Source organism: Bubalus kerabau, chromosome 4 (genome assembly GCF_029407905.1).
Source record: "Bubalus kerabau isolate K-KA32 ecotype Philippines breed swamp buffalo chromosome 4, PCC_UOA_SB_1v2, whole genome shotgun sequence".
NCBI classification, from domain to species: Eukaryota; Metazoa; Chordata; class Mammalia; order Artiodactyla; family Bovidae; genus Bubalus; species Bubalus kerabau.
Window position 1 is genome coordinate 4865929 of NC_073627.1, and position 17364 is coordinate 4883292.

At 44.7% G+C, this 17364-nt stretch overlaps 1 protein-coding gene across 1 annotated transcript in view; it reads right to left on the reverse strand.

The window, feature by feature from the left end:
* The window catches only part of LOC129650563 (uncharacterized), a 157831-nt gene that overhangs the window by 135921 nt on the left and 4546 nt on the right, over positions 1 to 17364 (reverse strand). The window lies entirely within an intron of this gene.

Consider the following 17364-nt stretch of genomic DNA (forward strand, 5'->3'; position numbering starts at 1 on the left):
CATTCTTCTGAGGGGCAGGATCACACTGTGGGGAAGAACTCAGTCTACCTCTCAGGTGGTGAGTTCTAGTCTTCATCCATCTTTGTTCACCTCTTCCTCAAGGACTTGGGAGGAGGATCAGCTCACCAGCTTCTCACTAGGCAAGGTCATGTGACTAGTGCTGGCCAATGGGCTGAGGGCAGAAGGGATGTGTGTCATTTCCAGAACAGAACTGCTGTTGAGAGACCCTTCAGCATCCTCTTGGCTGCCATGGCAATTGGGAGGCAATGTCCCGGATGACGATGTCTCAAGATGGTGACCCCTCCTCCAGTCTAAGTCTCTGAGTGATCATAAGCAGCTAGAGTACACATGAGGAATAAACATTTGCTGCTTTAAGCCATGAAATTTAAGCTATTTGGTGGACTTTGAGGTTTCTGATAAACATGGCACAAGCTTGATTATTTTCACAGATATATTCTGTTAACTGAATGATCATGAGCAACTCTCTGAACCTCTTTTTGTGCTTAGTCACTCATGTCATTTCTGGCTCTCTGTGACCCCATGGATAGTAGCTCTCCAGGCTCCTCTGTCCATGAGATTTTTCAGGCAAAAATACTGGAGTGGGTTGCTTTTTTCCTCCTCTAGGGGATCTTCCAGACCAAGGGATCGAACCCACCTCTCTTGAGTCTCTTGCACTGGCAGGCAGATTCTTTTCCTACTGAGCCATTCGGGAAAGCCCAAATCTCTGACAGTCTATCAAATTCCTTGGATATCAAGTAGAGAAAATTGCAGCATCTGCCTTGCTGCCTTAACAAAGAGATTAAGATACATTTATGGTTTGTAAAGTGCTAACCAATGTGCCTTAGATATCAAGTGGCTCACAAATGTTAGTCCTTCACCTTATTAGATTCTCCACAGGACAGAAAGTAAAGTGAATGCTCTTCTGTCAAAGCAAGGAACTTCACATGTGAGAAGCGAATGGCGGAGGCAGGGGGAGAAGAGAGGGAGGGACAGGACGAAGGGAGAGAACACTGCAAACATCTCATTTTCAGAGCAGTTCAGGAGCTTCTCATGCAAACAACCAACACGTTATTGCCCAAGCTCCACAGGCCAATGTCATCAAGGTTCCATGAGATCTGAGCCACTTGGTCTTTTTAAAGCTAAACATCTCAGGAGAACAAAGGTTTGAACTTCCCAGGATGATATCCCCATGTGTCGTTCATCTTCCTCTTCATTATTTCCCAGGTCGTGGCAACCTCTGGGAAAGCAGGACTGCTTTCTAGAGGCTCTGATTTTCTCACAGCATGGAGGGAAGCCAACTCAGGGAGTGGCACCTTCTCCACATTCTCCTTGGGGTGTCTCAGCATTCCAGAGGTGTGGCTGGGTATCACTCCACCCATGAGGCGCCTTCTTGGCCAAGCCTTGTGAATCCAAACGCCCATCAGGAGGACTGTGCAGTGGTGGGAATAATGGCGATATATTTAGCATCCTCCATTGTAACCTACGGAGAGGACGATGGCACCCCACTCCAGCACTCTTGCCTGGAAAATCCTGTGGACGGAGGAGCCTGGTGGGCTGCAGTCCATGGGGTCGCTAAGGGTCGAACACAACTGAGCATCTTCACTTTCACTTTTCACTTGATGCACTGGAGAAGGAAATGGCAACCCACTCCAGTGTTCTTGCCTGGAAAATCCCATGGACAGAGGAGCCTGGTGGGCTGCAGTCCATGGGGTGGCAAAGAGTCGGACACGACTGAAGTGACTTACCTTACCTTACCTTATTGTAACCTAGATAGTGTATTAAAAGCAGAGACATCATTCTGCTGACAAAGGTCCACAAAGTTATGGTTTTTCCAGTAGTCACATACAGATATGAGAGATGGACCATAAAGAAGGCTGAGTGCTGAAGAACTGTGGTACTGGAGAAGACTCTTGAGAGTCCCTTGGACAGCAAGGGCATCAAACCAGTCAATCCTAAGGGAAATCAACCCTGAATATTTATTGGAAGGACTGATGTGGAAGTTGAAGCTCCAATACACCGGCTACCTGATGCGAAGAGCTGACGCACTGGAAAGACCTTGATGCTGGGGAAGACTGAGAACCAGAGGAGAAGAGGACGGCAGAAGACAGGACAGCATCAGCGGCTCAGTGGGTGCGAATCTGAGCAAACGCCAGGGCACAGCGGAGGGCAGAGCAGGCTGACATGGGGCAGTCCACTGGGGTCGCAAAGAGTCGACACGACACAGCGACTGCACAACACTGTCTCCCCCAGCAGACGGGCTCTAATTCTCTTCTTGTTGCAGAACTGTAACCCTGGCTTTAAATATTAGGATCACCTCTACCTGCAGGTCACAAAGCAGCAGTTAGCCACTTGACATTTCTCACTGACTTCCCTACTCGAGTCTTCCTTGCTGATTCTATCTCGGGTTGAACTCCTAAAACGGATTTCTATCCTTCAGTTCAGTTCAGTTTAGTTGCTCAGTCATGTCCGACTCTTTGCGACCCCATGAATCGCAGCACGCCAGGCCTCCCTGTCCATCAACAACTCCCGGAGTTTACCCAAACTCATGTCCATCGAGTCAGTGATGCCATCCAGCCATCTCATCCTCTGTCATCCCCTTCTCCTCCTGCCCCCAATCCCTCCCAGCATCAGAGTCTTTTCCAATGAGTCAACTCTTCTCACGAGGTGGCCAAAGTATTGGAGTTTCAGTTTCAGCATCAGTCCTTCCAATGAACACCCAGGGCTGATCTCCTTTAGGATGGATTGGTTGGATCTCCTTGCAGTCCAAGGGACTCTCAAGAGTCTTCTCCAACACCACAGTTCAAAAGCATCAATTCTTCGGTGTTCAGCTTTCTCTATAGTCCAACTCTCACATCCATACATAACCACTGGAAAACCATAGCCTTGACTAGATGGACCTTTGTGGACAAAGTAATGTCTCTGCTTTTTAATATGCTGTCTAGGTTGGTCATAACTTTCCTTCCAAGGAGTAAGTGTCTTTTAATTTCATGGCTGCAATCACCATCTGCAGTGATTTTGGAGCCCAAAAAAATAAAGTCTGACACTGTTTCCACTGTTTCCCCATCTATTTCCCTATCCTTCACAGAAGTCATTTAAAGGTGCCAGCTTTCATTGATCTAATATGGCTTTTCTACTGGACACCTCTATTGTCCAGGAGTCACTAAGGAGTCCTCCCTGAACTTTCCACCAGCTGGTTTTACAGGTGGAGCCCCCATGACCGACAACATCGTGTGCTAAGGGAAGGCATTTCTATACAGACACAGCTACACTGAATCTATCAGCTAAGGCATGGGTTTTAGAGGGAAAAGTGGTCTTGGACTGGCAGAGTAATTCCCACCCATGTTCAGATCCTCATATCATAAATAACACATGCTGATAACCTATTGTGCACAAAGCCAGATTTTGTCTAACATTTTCCCCACGGTACATTAGTAATTCCTCTGTCTTCTGTCTCCACAAAAGCTAAGGCTACCTTCCTCCCTCTCCAAGCCCACTCTCGGTTTTTATTGTTTTTTTCAAATAATTTTAAAAATGTATTTACTTTTGGCTGTGCTGGGTCTTTGTTGCTGCACAGGCCTTCTCTGGCTGTGGTGAGCAGGGGCTGCTCTTGTTGCAGAGCTCGGGCTCGAGGGCACGTGGGCTCTGTGGTCTTGGCTCCCGGGCTCTAGAGTGCAGGCTCAGTAGTTTGGGTGCACGGGGTTAGTTGCTCTGAGGCATGTCGGATCTTCCCAAACCAGGGATCGAACCTGTTTCTCCTGCATTGGCAGACGGATTCTTTACCACGGAGCCACGTGGAAGCCCGCACTCTCACTTTTCAAAGTTGCAGGGAACTGTCTTATCACAGCACCGCACACCCGCCGCCGGCCCGGCCAACGTTCTGGGGATGAGCCACCACCTTTCCATACTGAAACTGTTGAAGACCTCGGCCAAAGGGTGTGTCACAGCCCCAGGCAGTTCGAGTTCATACAGGAATGCTGTTCTTAAACTTGGGGACCCAGGGAGGCCACTGGAATTTGCCGAAGGGCCAGGACCAATCATAACAGAGCTCCCAGTGGGAAACTCGGGGTTTCCTACAGACTGCTCTCTCAGCCTGCTCCTTGCAGCAAGATGCTGTGGATAGCCACAAAGGACCCTAGAGATGCTCTTCTGCCATCAGCCCGAACCTGCCGCCCCAATGGCATGATGCTTCCATTAATTCTCTCACTTGTCACTGTAAGATTGAGGACTCCGTCTCTCCAGTCCATAGCCCTGTGTGAAATACTCTCTTTAAATAAACATCCTCTTCCAGTGCTGTGTGCTTAGTCGCTTAGTCGTGTCCGATTCTCTGCAACTCCATGAACTGTATCCCACAAGGCTCCTCTGTCCATGGGAGTTCCCAGGCAGGAATACTGGAGTGGGTTGCCATGCCTGCCTCCAGGGGATCTCCCCAACTCAGAGATTGAACCCAGGTCTCCCACACTGCAGCCAGATTCGTTACCCTCTGAGCCACCAGGGAAACCCAGTTAACAGTGTTTATTTGTTGAGATTCTCCTGTCTCTATTTACTTTTTCTTGATATCCAGTCTTCACAAAAGCGCATGGAAACCAAAATATCACTGTTGTAGAATTCTAAGCAAGTTTGAAAACAAGGAAAAGCTTGATTTAATTTGGTATGTTACATCAATTTAATGGATGAGAAGCATGGAATGAACTGCAGAAAAAAAATCAATCAGAGGGTTGAGGAAGGAACCAGCCAGCCTTCCAGGTCCTCCCAAGTGAGTGGACTCATAGATCGGCTTTGCCATTTCAGCTTACAGTAAATCATCGCCACACTGGCAGAAAGACATGAAGAGATAACCCTGAATAGAACTTTTTTTAATAATCTTCCATTTTTTATAATTCCAAAATCCAAAATATCTGATTTGGGGCTATTCTGATAATTTTTACACAATAAAGGAGATTTCTATAATGATGCAAATTAACTAGTACTCCAGAGAGATGAGACATTGAAGATAAATAAAAGACGGCTTTACAGAAGTTTATCAACTTGACTAAAGTCTTAAAAAGACAACACAGATACTTCCCAGGTGGCAATAGTGGTAAAGAACCCACCTGCCAATCAGGAGACATAAGAGATGCTGGTTCGATCCCTGGGTTGGGAAGATCCCCTGGAGAAGGGAATGGCAACCCACTCCAGTACTCTTGCCTGGAGAATCCCATGGATGGAGAAGCCTGGTGGGCTCCAGTCCATAAGGTCACAAAAAGTCAGACACAAATGAGTATGCACGCCACACCACACTAGAAAAGAAAATTAGAGGACCTACAGATGATACTGTTTTGAAATGTGTAGAGCAAGCCAGGTGTAAAAAAAGGCTCCTGGTTGGTTATGCTGCAACTAAGAATGATACTTCAACCCCTCACTGCCTTTTTTTAAACTCTCAAATCTACTTTTCCAGTCTTGTTTCTCTGCAGAGTTCCAGGACCACACCTGACCGTCTGGTACACATCTCCATTTAGCTGTCTGACAAGCATCTCTGAATCATTATCTTTACAGCCAAAATGAAAGCTGCTTCAGAACAAGAGAAATGAGGGCTCCATGATGTACATATTAAGGGAAAGTCTGCTGTCTGAAAAACACCCAGCTCTCTACCCTCCCCAGCCGTGCTGCGATAGGTCTGCTTTCCTCCACTGCTCTTCACACTCCAGGCCACGTGGGCCTTTCTGCTGCTGACTTCAGCAACAAGAGCTTCTCACCTGCAGTGCACTCTTTCTAGATACTTCTCTAATTTCTGCACATCTAAGACCTGATAAGGGCTTCCCAGGTGGTGCTAGTGGTAAAGAATCCATCTGCCAATGCAGGAGATGCAGGAGGGAGACGCGGGTTTGATCCCTGATCAGGTAGATCCCCTGGAGAGGGAAAGGGCAGCCCACTCCAGTATTTTTGCCTGGGAAATTCCATAGACAGAGGAGTCTGGCGGGCTACAGTCCATAGGGTCACACAGAGTCAGACACAACTGACGGGACTAAGCACAGCACATACAAGCGACCGAGCACAGAAGAGCTGATAACCATACACATCTCAGCTCAAATGGCGTGTCCTCTAAGAGGACTTCTCTGACCTAGAATGTTCCTTCTTTCTCACTTTCATTCTCTATCACTCCCTGGATCCTTCATTTTGGTCTTTAATATTGAAACTTCTTATTCCTTCTTTACATTTTTCATCACGTTCACCACGTGAGCAGGAACTCTGCCTGTCTCAGTCATGACTTCCCGGAAACAGCATCCGACACATAGTGGGAACTCTCTGAACGCTTGCTGAATAACTGACACCGTGAGTCGTCACCCCAAGACCCGGTCTTTTCATCTTTTTTTCTTCCTTGCAAACATCACTGCCTTTCACCTAATTACTCAGACCAGACAGGATCACCTAGAACCTTCCCTCCTTCTTAATCTCATTTTAAGAGATTAAAATCCCTCCTGCCAAAGAAAAGTAAATTACCTTCTGAAATATTTCTCAGGCCTGGCCCCTCCTCACTGCTTCCAGGTCACTGATGGGGTAGAGGGTTTGTCTTTGTTCGAAACCATTACCCTCTGACTGAATCCCCCTCCCCAAGGGGATCTTTCCCGTTTACCCCCTTGTGGTCGGTCTTGTTTAGTCACAAAGTCATGTCTGACTCTTTGCAGCCCCATGGACCAACTGGTTCCTCTCTCCATAAGATTTCCTAGGCAAGAATACCAGAGTGCGTTGCCATTTCCTTCTCCAGGGGATCTTTCCAACTCAGGGATCAAACCTAAATCTCCTGCATTGGCAGGCAGATTCTCTACCATTGAGCCACCATGGAAGCCAATTTAGCCCCCAGATTGCTCTAGAACCTAAGTTTGATCACTTCCCTTCCCAGTTCTCCAATGGCTTCTCATTTTCTAGGAATAAGATGTGAACTCCCTATTATGTTCTGGAAGATATTTCATCACTGGGTCCTGCGGGGCCAGGCCAACCTCTTTTCCTACCATCTCTTGCTTATTAACATCAAGCATAAAGCACACACCCTCCCGCCACCACCCAGTGGCTGTCAACAGCTGCTCTGATTTGCCTAAAATTGCCCATTACACATGCCTGGACTTACTGTGTTACATACAAGTGGACCCTAAGCAGCAAAGGCCTAGCTCAAGCATTTTCCAACTTGTCTGGACACACCAAGGTGCACCACATTTAATCTTGCCTATATTTGCAGCAGTCCCCAACCTTTTTGGCACTATGGACAGGTTTCTTGGACAATTTTTCCATGGACAAGGGTGTGGGGTGGGGGGGAGGCGGGGAGGGGGTGGTTCAAGATGATTCAAGTGCATTACATTTATTGTTCAATAATTCTGAAGGTTGGGAACGCCTGCTTTATAGGATATTTCACTTCCCTGGTGGCTCAAATGGTAAAGAATCTGCCTGCAGTGCAGGAGACCCAGGTTCGATCCTTGGGTCAGGAAGATCCCCTGTAGAAGGGAATGGCAACTCACTCTAGTACTCTTGCCTGGAGAATCCCCATGGAAGCACATTTTTGTGGTGAGTTTTAATCAACTCTAATCCTCTGGAATTTCTTGTTGACATGTGGCTTCTGATGAGGAGCCATTATTGAATGCTGAAAAGATGACAACTCCCAGAAGAGCATCTGTTTGAGGCTGGTAATGTGCAGAGGGCTCCAGTAATCACTGCAGAATGTGATAGAGGGGGCCACACCCAAGCCCCACTGGATCTGAGCCTTCCTCACATTCACTATCATGAAATAACATTTGAATGGGATGCCTTTTTCTAGTTCCTTACACAACACAGCCATTCATGCACTTCTTGCTTTTCAAAAATGAGAGGCGACTTCTGCCTCAAGCCCTGATGGAGAAGCTAGTACTGGAGATGCTCCAATGCACTTTCTGCCAGAGAACCTTTCCCAACCACGGCACAGGCAGGTAGAACCCAGAGAGTATGACCATCCTGCTGAACTGAGGAGGCAGGGATCAGACATTAGCAAACCTAACACAAGGCCCAATCCCAGGCAGGGAACTGGGAAAGGTGGGGGTACAAGGGTCTGCAGGGAATGAGGGGTGGTGTTGTTAACAGAAGTTCATGCATTCGACGTACAGTGAGGCCAAGCGAACTGAACCGTGAGGAGTTTGGAACAGAGAAAGGGAACCACGGGAGTCTGACGCAGAGAAACAGGGCCATGCAAGGAGATGAGGTGGCTGATACTCTAAAAAGCCTTGAACTCTCAGAACAGTTTGGCAAAGCACTTTTAATAACCAGGTGAGGGATGCGGGGGCAGGCTTGGGGGGGTCGCAGGGTGTGTGATCACCTTGTGCACAGTCCTCTGATCGGCTGACGAGGGAACAGGGGGTGTCACAGGGGTTCCGCCCACCAGTCCTGAGGCTCCAGGAAGCGTGGGGCCAGACGTTCATGGTCATCAAGTAGTCAACATTTTCTCGTCGAAGAGGAAGGGATTTTTTACATCTGCCAAACTCAAGAAATGTGCATCAAATGCTATTATCTAGATACTTCAGAGAGGAGCTAAAGCAGAGGATATGGGGGAAGGCCTGTCCCCACCCCAGCGCCCCATGGGGTCCTGCTCCTTACAGTGTGAGAGGTCTGTGCAGGGCTCTCTGCAAGACCTGAGCCAAGGGCTGGCTGCTGACGTGTGTGATGAGTGATGACACTCCAAGAGGCCTTCTACAGAGAAACTGCTTTAGGGGTGAGAATGGAGACTCTAGAGGTCACATAGTATGTGGAGACACTGGATTTTTATCCCATCTCAGGCATGCAGCTAGACACCACTGGGTTTGTTCCTGAGAAGGCCTGTGATCTAGAGAAGGATCAACAAGCTATGGCCCATGGACTGATTTTATTTATATATATATATATAATTTTTTTTTAAAATTAATTTATTTGGCTGTACTGGGACTTAGTTGTGGCATGGGGATCTAGCTTCCCAACCAGGGATCAAACCCTGACCCTTAGCTTTGGGAGCATGGAGTCGTAGCCACTGGACCACCAGGAAAGTCCCTTTTTAAATTTATTTATTTAGCCACGTGGAGTGGCATGCAAGATCTTAGTTCCCCAACCAGGTATTTTAACCCACACCCCACTGCAGTGGAAGGGCAGAATTTTAACCACTGGACTCCCCCAGGGAAGTCTCCTGATTGTGTATGTTCATCTCTGTGTGTGCTAAGTCGTGTCTGACTCTTTGCAACCCCATGACTGTAGCCCATCAAGCTTCTCTGTCCATGGGATTTCCCAAGCAGGGAAACTGGAGTGCGTTGCCATTTCCTCCTCCAGGGGATCTTTCCAACCCACGGATCTAACCCTTGTCTCTTTCGTCTCCTGCATTGGCAGGTGGATTCTTTACCACTTTGCCACCTGGGAAGCACCTCCCCACCCCCAGAACGTATATTTTTGTAAAGAAAATTTTATTGAAACACAGTCATGTTGATTTGTTACACATTTTTATGGCTACTTTCTTGCTACAACAACAGAGTTGAATAGTTGCAACAGAGACACTATAAATCATGTGCCTAAAATAGGTATCATCTGACTTTCCAGGAAAACTGCAAACCTCTGCAGCGGAGAAGGCAATGGCACCCCACTCCAGTACTCTTGCCTGGAAAATCCCGTGGACGGAGGAGCCTGGTAGGCTGCAGTCCATGGGGTCGCTAAGAGTCGGACACAACTGAGCGACTTCACTTGGACTTTTCACTTTATGCACTGGAGAAGGAAATGGCAACCCACTCCAGTATTCTTGCCTGGAGAATCCCAGGGACGGGGGAGCCTGGTGGGCTGCCTTCTATGGGGTCGCACAGAGTCAGACACGACTGCAGCGACTTTAGCAGCAGCAGAGTAAGGACTACTCTAGACTGCCCTATGAAAGCCTAAATCCAAGCTCCAACAGGATCAAGGAGAACCTTTAGTATCGTATTTGCCTGCCAGAATACAACCTAACATGCTTTAAAGAAAGACAATATAATCTAGGCTCCTTACAATGTATTATCTATAATATTCATCAGATGATTATGAAATATGATAAGCAAAAGTAGAAAAACATGACCCAAAATCAAGAAAAAGAAATAAAAGCAAACAATAGCAAAGATCCCAAGATGACTCAGATGCTGGAAACAGCAGACAAGAACTTGCAAAGAGATATGAAATATCTGTTCAAGAATTTAAAGGAAAATACAGTCTTTTTTCAGGTGGGGGGGGCAGGGCGTGCTACATGGCTGTGGGATCTTAGCTCTGAGACCAGGGAGCCAAGGTGGGCCCCTGCAGGGGAACTACAAAGTCTTAACCACTGGACCACCAGGAAAGTCCCAGAAAAAAACAGAAAATAGCTATAGCAAAAGAAAAAGAATAAATTGAAAATTCAAGAACTACTTTTTTTTAAAAAATGGAGAAATAGAAGATTGAAATTTGAAATTCAAAAAAAAAACTCTTGTGGCAACATCTCCCGCTGTCCCCAATACCCATTCGACATATTCTCTTTAAGTTTCCATCTTATCTTCTTTCCTAGACTAAAAGCTCTCTGAGAGTTCAAGCACTGAATAAATGTTTACTGTTCACTCAGTAAATACATCAGGCATTGAAGATATACCTAGGAACCAGTTTCACCAGATGCCTACAGACTAGTGGAGGGAAATGACAAGTAAGCAGACAATTATAATAAGGGTCTTTCTTAATATGCTGTCCAGGTTTGTCATAGCTCTTCTTCCAAGGTGCAAGCATCTTTTAATTTCGTGGCTGCAGTCACCATCCAGAGTGATTTTGGAGCCCAGGAAAATAAAATCTGTCATTATTTCCACGTTTTAAAAAACAGAGACATCACTTTGCTGACAAAGGTCCCTCTAGTCAAAGCTATGGTTTTCCAGTCGTCATGTACGGATCCAAGAGTTAGACCATAAAGAAGGCTGAGCACTGAGGAACTGATGCTTTCAAATTGTGGTGCTGGAGAAAACTCTTGAGAGTCCCTTGGAGAGCAAGGAGATCAAAACAGTCAGTCCTAAAGGAAATCAACTTAGCGACTGAACAACAACAATAGTAAGTTTCTTACAGATCTGATGGATACCAGATGGATAAACAGATGAGAGAATGAATCAATGAACACATTTCCCCAATTTGGGAGTTGTAATTTCTAAATCAAGTCTGACCCCAGTCTGAACAATCCCGAGGCATCTCCTTGAAGGGGCAGCTGGCAGAGAAGAAAGTAAAATGTCAGGCAGGAACTAAAACCCCTTGATAGGATTTGCCCTGAAAACCTGGCATTTCATAAAGCACCAAAGCAGAGCATTCTACCCTCTGCTCAAGTGGAGCACAGACAATATCTTTCCAACACATCACAGGAACTGCTATGTCTTTGTTGTTCTTGAGCCTTAATTTAATTGTAAAGAAATGTGGTATCATGTTTTGTTCCATGAAGAGGAAAATAATCCATGTCTTATGCCAGCCAATAAAAACAACTCAATATGAGGTCTGAACTTCTGATTATCTTTGTTTCCCCTAATTCTAAGTTTTTTCCTTTCTCTTTTGATGTATTTGGCATCAAATCAAACTCAAGTCTTAAAAGCAGGTCTTACATACTACTGCTACTGTTGTTCATGTTAGTGTTGCTGTTGCTGTGTAGTCCTAGGTCATGTTCGACTCTTTGGGACCCCCACCAGGCTCCTCTGTCCATGGGATTCTCCAGGCAAGAATACTGGAGTAGGTTGCCATTTCCTCCTCCAGGGGATCTTCCTGACCCAGGGATTGAAACTAGTCTCCTATACTGGTAGGCGAATTCTTTACCACTGAACCACCAGGGAAGTCCCTTGGGTTAGCATAGACATCCAGAAAAAACATGAAAGAAAGCTGACTTGCCACAATAGGCTCTGGCAATGACTAGAGAGCAAGAATCCAACGTCACCTCCTGTAACACGACCCAAGGAACCAACGTCATAGTCTTCTAAGAGAGAGACCAAGGCAATCAAATAATATGGAATTTCACTCTTCTGAACACATGATCTTGAGTATGTCAGGAAGGATCAACTGACTTCAAAAAGCCAAAGAGACTTTGTCATCTCTTAGCAGAACTGTTCATGCCTTATCACAAAGAAACATTCTATAAGCCCCTCATGTGGCTCAGTGATTTGCAGGACAAGTACTGTCCTCATTCTCTTACCCACAAACCCACCCATTCACAGCCCTAAGTGATTCAACTGGTCATTCCTCCAACCTGTGACTCAAAGGGGATGAATACTGATCATTCCTACTCGGTCATGGTAATCCTTTTTCTCTGTAAGAGTGATTGCTTTGAAAAAGGACATGCGACCCAGTTCTTTCAGGGGTAAAGAATCCACCTGCCAATGCAGGAGCCTCAGGAGACTTGGGTTTGATCCTTGGGTCAGGAAAATCCCCTGCAGGAGGAAAAGGCAACCCACTCCAGTATTCTTGCCTGGGAAATCCCACGGACAGAGGAGCCTGGTGGAATGCAGTCTATGGGGTTACAAAGACTCAGACAACTGAGCAACTGAACAGGCACACAAAGCACACACCCCAGCTTTTACCAACAAGATGGAAGAGAAGTCTACAAAGGGAAGGGCTTCAGGGAAAGACTTACTTGCCACCATTCTGCAAAGGTCAGCCCTTTCTGCAGCCTGGTGATATATCCATCTGTGACCCCTGACACTATCACAGCCATCTTTCAGATGCAACAAAGATAATAAAGTAAGGGTGGTGACAAAGCAGTCAGAAAGAACCCAAACCCTTGAAGACCATCCCTGGGCAGAACAATGATCAAACCTGCGTTTCTCTATCACAGGACATTTTATTACATGACTTTATAAAGCTTTCTTATTAAGATAGCTGTGTCATAACTTTCTTTTTCCTGAACCCAAAGAGACCCCAACACAACTCTTTGTTATTTTTTTTTTTTCCATTTCTAAGGTGATCACTGATTCAGGATTGCAGGAGACTGAGATGAAGAAAGACACTGGGGAATAATATCTGTAGGGAAAAGAATCTGGGTTGCCATGTGAATTGAAAACCAGGTGTGATATCACCCCTGAAATATTTTGTTTATTTGGGGATATTCCACCAAGTTAACATGCCCCAGTCTGCAACATAACCCACAGGTTATTAGGCAAGAACAGGCTTTAATCCTAAAGCCATTTCATCAGTGGGCCAAGAGTAGGTTCAAGATTCTGGAGCATCCAGACGGCACTCTCACATGCAAAAAGCCAAGCTCCAGTTCAAAAATAAGCCTGATAGTGAGAAATAATCACCCTGCCGACCTTCCTGGAAAATAATTGCATTTTAAAAATCAGGATCATTTATTCTCAGCTAATATAATCTAAAGTAAGCTGGAAAGTTAGTTGTGAAACAAGCAATAGAAGAACAAGACCAACACATGATTCTGTCGTTATTTAGTCGCTAAGCTGTGTCCAACTCTTTGTGACCCCATGGACTGCAGCATGTCAGGCTCCTCTGTCCATAGGATTTCCCAGGCAAGAATACAAGAGTGGGTTGCCATTTCCTCCCCCAGGGGATCTTCCCAATCCAAGGACTGAACACAGGTCTTCTGCATTGCAGGTGGATTCTTCACCATCTGAGCCACCAGGGAAGCCCATGCCTTAGGCATAGGGACTGTTTTAACACTAACTTTATACAGTCCTGCTGCTGCTGGATTAAATGTGGGAGATGAGGGCTCAAAGACATCATTTTTTAAATTTTATTTATTTTTTAATTGAAGGATAGTTGCTTTACAGAATTTCGTTGTTTTCTGTCAAACTTTAACACAAATCAGCCATAGGTATACATATGTCCCCTCCGTCTTGAACCTCCCTCCCATCTCCCTCCCAATCCCATCCTGCTAGGTTGATACAGAGCCCCTGTTTGAGTTCCCTGAGACATACAGCTAATTCCCATTGGCTGTGTATTTTACTATATGGTGATGTAAATTTCCACGTTACTCCCTCCATACATCTCACCCTCTTGTCCCCTCTCCCCATGTCCATAAGTCTGTTCTCTATGTCCATTTCTCCACTGCTGCCCTGCAAATAAATTCTTCAGTACCATCTTTCTAGATTCCGTATATATGTGTTAGTATATGATATTTTTCTTTCTCTGACTTACTTCACTCTGTATAATAGACTCTAGATTCATTCACCTCATTAGAACTGACTCAAGTGCATTCCTTTTTGTGGCTGAGTAATATTCCATTGTGTATACAGGTACCACAACTTCTTTATCCATTCATCTGTCAACGGACACCTAGGCTGCTTCCATGTTCTCGCTATTGTAAACAGCACTGCAATGAACACTGTGGTACGTATGTATTTCTCAATTTTGCTTTCCTCAGGGTATATGCCTAGGAGTGGGATTTCTGTGTCATATGGTGGTTTTATTCCTAGTTTTTTAAGGAAACCTCCATACCATCTTCCATAGTGGCTGTATCAATTTACATTCCCACCAACAGTGTAAGAGGGTTCCCTTTTCTCCACACCCTTTCCAGAATTTATTGTTTGTAGACATTTTGATGATGGCCATTCTGACAGGTATGAGATGATATCTCATTGTATTTCTGATTTGCATTTCTCTAATAATGAGTGATACTGAGCATCTTTTCATGTGTGTGTTAGCCATCCGTTTGAAAGACATCATTTCTTCAGGCAGATCCTTTACTGCTGAGGCACGAGGGAAGCCCCAAATAAATAAATAAATGTAGACTACTCACGCAAGTCTGATAAAAATTTATGGAGTGCAGTGAATTTTGGACACTTTAAATTAGGAAACTAATGTAAAATATCACATGTTTAACAGATTATATGCCTACATAATATTTTAGTATGTATGGCATAAAGATGTATTCTTCAAAATAAGCTGATTTTTTCAGTTTTTAATTGTTGTACTAAAAAATTTTATTGTATAATCTATACACTACATTTGTTTTTCAAGTTAATTATAACTTTAAGTATAGTTGATTTTCAAATTGTGGTGTTGGAGAAGGCTCTTGAGGGTCCCTTGGACTGCAAGATCAAACCAGCCACTCCTAAAGGAAATCAACCCTGAATATTCATTGGAAGGACTGATGCTGAAGCTGAAGCTCCAACACTCTGGCCACCTGATGCGAAGAGCTGACTCACTGGAAAGGACCCTGATGCTGGGAAAGACTGAGGGCAGGAGGAGAGGAGGGCGACAGAGGGTGAGATGGGGAAGAGCACTACTGACTCAATGGACATGAATTTGAGCAAACTCCAGGAGACGGTGGAGGGGCAGGGGAGCCTGGCACGCTGCAGTCCATGGAGTCACAGAGTCAGAGACAGCTTAGCGACTGAACAACAGCAACAGCTGACCTACGATGCAATTTTAGTTTCAGATGTTTTACACGTACATACGAGAGCTTTCTGAGATGCTCTTCCAGGGTTATAATCCTCAAATTGGGTTTACTTGTTTTAAATCAAACTCCGGGAGCAAATTAGGAAGAGAACAAATGAAAGCCTTGGTTTTCAGGAAACAATTTCTGGTCTGTCCCATTTACAAACACAGAGGGAGCAAAGTTGAATCTTACAGAGATCAGACTGGGGGGCGTGGGGTGAGAGGTGGACTGGGGGCCAGGAAAAAGGCAGTCTGAGTATGAGACCCCCTGCAGTTGGTCAGATTCAATTGCTAAGTCTGAGGAAACCCTGAACTATTTCTCCTGGAAATTAAATTGAGATTTGAAACTAACAAGGGGCCCAGGTATAGAGGCTGTTGGATAGCATGTGCAGCTAATTATTTCATCCAAAGGAGCCGAAGGGACCTTGAGACATTTCCATTCAGCCTATAAACTAGGGAAATTAATCCTAAAAGCTCGAAGGAAAAAAGAATTAGAACACCAACATAAAAGTACAGACATTAAATCTGCTGATAACGTCTCCTCATCTATCTGGGAGGTTACATTTAAGCCAGGTGGAAATTTTCGGTTCCAATGAAGGTCAATCTCACTCTTTTGTGAAAATTTGGCCAGAAACAAAATGCTTGCTTTAACTGGGGCCAGCCCCAGACTGCTCTAAATGGTTTCATGTAAGAATTCAACGTTCATAAAAAATAGATAACTAATAAGAACTGACTGTATAGCACAGGGACTCTACTCAGTGGTCTGTGGTGACCTAACCGGGAAGAAATTCCAAGGAAGAGGCAATATGTGTGTATGTGTGGCTGATTCACTCTGCTGTACAGCAGAAACTAACACAAGAATGTAAAGCAACTACACTCCAATTTTAAAAAAAATAAGAATTCAATGCTCTGTGGCTGCAATTTTATTTTCATAGGGAAATTCTTTCCTAAGGAGCAGAAGGAAGTCAATACGTGTTATCAGGAACTGTGCCGTCTACTCAGTCAAGCAACTAGGTTTGGGCATTTCCCTGGGTACAAAGTCCTGTTACCATGACAACAGTGGAGATGGGGGACTTTGGTGGGGGGCGGGGCTCGAAGATAAAAGATTAAAATAGGGAACTCATTGTTTCATTGTCAAAGAGTTCCAAGTCAGGTAATATCTATAATAATATCCCTTTGAAAAGTATAAAAATAATTATCTTGGCCAGTTGTTCCCAAGTCAGGCTGAGTCTTGGCTTCGCCCGTAGAATTTAAAAATGAAAACCAACAAGCAGGCGTTCTGGGTTCCATCCCCATTCCCAGACCCTGCTTCGTTAACCCAGGACACCTTGTAGGTTTCCCTAATAATACTGATGATTGACCAGTTTTGTGACGTGTTTACCTAATTTATAAAACATTGAACATCTGGGGATATAATAAAATCTGAAAGATTAAAAAAAATAATCCTTCCAGGTAATCATTGACATGTAAAAAGTTCAAATTTAGAGGAGCAGACAGAGTCCACATGGGTGACAATCCCATAAATGCTTAGCAAATATAATTTTAAGTGAAAATTAATATACTACAGGCCACATGCTATTAATAAAAAGGCAGTCAATATGCATATATACCTGTTGCAAAGAAGCCATCAGCAATCCCTAGTCACCATTATCATCATCATTATAATCAGCATTATCGTTGCTTATGAACTTTCTAGGGCAAGGTAAGCCAAGGCTTTTCTGTAAAGAGCCAAAGAGTAAATATTTTAGGCTCTGTGAGTCTTAATCAATCATAACTATTCAGCTCTCCTATTCGATCACAAAAGCAGCCACAGACGGCACATAAATGAATGTGCACTGGTGACTGTGTTCCAATAAACCTTTATTCACAGCAATTGTAATTTTAATTCTATAATTTTCACGTCATAAAATATCATTTTTCTTTTCAACCACATAAAATGTAAAAATCATTCTTAGCTTGTGGGCCTTACCAAAAGCAAAACAAAAAGCCAGCTGTGGAAAATAGGATATTGTT